This window comes from Triticum aestivum, chromosome 2D, assembly GCF_018294505.1.
Source record: "Triticum aestivum cultivar Chinese Spring chromosome 2D, IWGSC CS RefSeq v2.1, whole genome shotgun sequence".
Classification (NCBI taxonomy): domain Eukaryota; kingdom Viridiplantae; phylum Streptophyta; class Magnoliopsida; order Poales; family Poaceae; genus Triticum; species Triticum aestivum.
Genome location: NC_057799.1, coordinates 524,781,162 through 524,784,699, shown reverse-complemented (window position 1 = coordinate 524,784,699; position 3,538 = coordinate 524,781,162).

Genomic DNA, 3,538 nt, shown 5'->3' with positions numbered 1-3,538 from the left:
ACTAGAGGAGAAATCGATTTATAACTTTTAGACATTCACGTGACAGCCGTTGGGTATTTCTTTTTCGCGTATGTTCATATAAGACCATTCTATTGATTTAGATGATTGCGCATTCTAATTCATAGTGATTTCTTCCATATCAGTTTTACCGTACCAAATTGCACCATCGCAAGCGTAATTTGGCTAACGTATATATTATTGTTGATAGCATTTATAAGCATAAATTGGAGTACTTAACACGTGTATATTATTTTTATGCATTTAAACATTTATTAAAAAAATTGTATAGACATATATTAACCATTTTTATAAGTACACTCCGCCGTAATTAGCTACAAGATGACCACACGCCAAATCCCCGGTCATCTCGTGCTAAAAACAGAGCAACGACGCGCATCAAATCTGCTGGAGCTGCCGCTGCAGCTGCGGCCACGTCAGGGCAAGGCCATCGCTTCAGGATGGACGGGTGCTCCGCAGATACACGTCGGACAAGCAGCTCACGTGGAGGAGAAAATCAAAAAGGCAGTCGCTTGCAGAACCAAACGGGCTCTTGCAGAAGAGCCGGTTGCTTCACTGCAAAAGGCAAAAAGAAAGAAGGGAACGGGGGAGAGAGAGCTAGTTTTGTTTGGATCGAAAGTAAAAAAGGTAGTCATGGAGAGCTAGGTGGGCCACTAGGAGATGGTGCTTGTGTTGGATGGGATTATTCAACCAGTGGCCTCATCAAATTTTTTTCTTAGGTGGAGGCTGAGACCACACCTAGGTGATGCCCCCATAGCTCATGCCCTCACTGTCGAGCCGCCGTCCACGCGTACATATCTCTACTCTTATAAAAAATAGAGTTGATGATGATGATGTGCCTGCCATCCTGTAATATAGGCCATCCGGTTTATATCCGACGGATAGGAAGGAAATTATGGCAATTTTGCAAAAAGATACCCACACTCCTCTTCACATTTGCAAATAAGGCATTCCCTCGTTCATCCTCTTCTCTCACAAGATAAATTACTCATACAAATCCATCTTGATGTTCCGTGCAACGCATGGGCATCTTACTAGTTGAACAATAGAAATTGAAGTTCTAATCCAATCTCGTTTTCTTGCGAGGGAAGTGCTAATGCAATTTTGGCCGTGAATCATACACTGTACTGCCAAAACTGCTTTTTAAATCCTAAAAGGCCCGACCACTGAAGCCGAAACAATTGGTTTAGGTTTAAATCCCAAATGGCTCGGACGCAAAAGAAAAGAAAATGCAATGGCTGTCACGTGAATCTAGTAGCGATATAAAAGGCTTTTTGCTCAAGTTGGACAAGACGGGAGACAAGTGCAGCTGGTTGGGATTTGGTTTCGACTCCCCACAGGCGCATAATTTTATTTCCTCCTACTCCTTTCTTCCACCCACTGACAGGTAGGGCCCTCATATTCAAAAAAAAAAAAACTGACGAGGCCTTGTTTGACCAATCAAATAGATGAAATACAAAGCTATACGATCTAGGAGTGATTGTATAATCACCTTAACACGTATATAGTGACCGTATTGACCGTATTCTTAAGTACAGTAACCAAAGTGAGCGTATGTGGTAAGTTCAATGACCGCTAATGCATTTTACTCGTCAACAATACTAGCCTTGCGGCAATGATAAGCCCGATCAACGAGTCGTCCGCTGGAGGACGAGCCCTATACTTGAGTCGCTCATGTGTAATCCTGATGATGTGTTTGTCGTAAGAAAAGGGGAAGCGGATCCTCTAACATCCTCAAGGGATGTCACGAAGCTACAGTCAAATGCGTGTGTAAAACGGAAAAGGGATGGCAGGGTACTGTAGCAACCACTGTACGGATTTACTGTAGCATGTACAAAAATAAATCAAAAAATTATTTTATTGCACCATAATTTTATTTGTATGTAATTTTGTAAATGTATACAGTAGATTTGTTTTTTTGGAAATGGAGGCATACCCCGGCCTCTGCATCACAATGATGCAGGTAGCCATCTTATTAAAAGTTCGCAAAGTAACACAAAGTCGTCAAAGTATTACAGCTCGCAAGTGGAGCGAAAATAAAATAGAAACAAAGTTCATGCCGACAATCACAACCGGAATGGCAAAAGGAAGGATAAGCTCCCTAGACTCCTATCCTGTTATGCGACCGCCATCCGAACCGGTTAAATAAAGCCCGTGCTACCATCTCCCAGTGGTTGCACCCAGTAACCAACGGCTCCCTGGATTCCATAGGAGTGAGTAAGGACCACGTACGGATCCAAGCAGTAGCTCTGAAGATGACCTGCAAGAAAGATAAATTGTTTTGTCTATTAAATATCAAATCGTTCCTGCAATTCCATATAGCCCACAAAAGCGCACATATTCCGAACCGATTACAGGCTGCCGTAGTATGTTCAACCCCAGTTAACCACGTTCCAAACAACGCTGTAATGTCAACTGGAGGAGTAATGTTAAAGGCTATATGAATCGATCTCCACAATAATTTAGCGAGTGGGCATTCAAGAAATAAATGTTGTATTGTTTCATCATGATCACAAAAACAACATCGTGGACTACCTACCCATCTCCTCTTGATTAAGTTGTCCTTTGTAAGAATTACTTGTTTGTGGACAAACCACATAAGGATTTTAATGCGCAAAGGAACCTTAATCTTCCAAATATGCAGCGATCTCGAGATTGGGCCAGAATTAACCAGATCCATATAGAAAGATTTTACCGTAAAAACTCCATTCCTAACTAGTTTCCATTGCGTCGAATCCGGTTGGTCGGAGAGTTGAACATCTATCAATCTCCGAACCAAGTGCATCCATGCAGTCCACCGCTCACCAACTAACGCTCGTCTGAACTGGATATTCAATGGACTCGTATGTAGAACGGTGCCTACGCAATCCTCCTTACGTTGCACTATGTTATACATGCACTACAGGAATCAGCTACTTTGCTGTCTGCCACGGCAGATGGCAAAGGCAAGGATGGCAGACGGCAAAGGCCTTTGCCGTCTGCCGCGGACGGCAAAAGGCTCCGGCAAAGTAGGCATCGGCAAAGAGCTTCTTTGCCGTCTGCTTTTTGACGTGGACGGCAAAGGGGCCTTTGCCATCAGCGGCGGACGGCAAAGATGCCCTCCCTTTGCCGTCTGCCAAACGCAATCTTTGCCGTCAGCCTCGTAAAATCACGGACGGCAAAGAACTTAGTAAATATTAAAAAAAAACGTTCGGTGAGCAGCCTGTCCGGCGTCCTGCGCCGGAGCTCACCACGCTCATCCGGGCGCTGGATCCGGTTGCGACCCCTCCCTTCGATGAGGGCCAACACCCTTGGTTGCGGGCAGAGCTGCCGCAGGCCGCCGCTGCTCAAGGTGGGAGGTGGTGCGGCGTCGAGGTATCGGGCCGGCAGGGGCAAACGGGGACCGGGCTAGGCACGGCAGCGTCGAGGGCGAAGAGAGAAGGGGCCGGCGCCGGCGGGCGAGGTGGTGGCCGGAAGGGGCAATGGGGGCCGGGGACGGCGGGGGCAAAAGGGGACGGGGCCGGGCACGACGGCGTCGGGG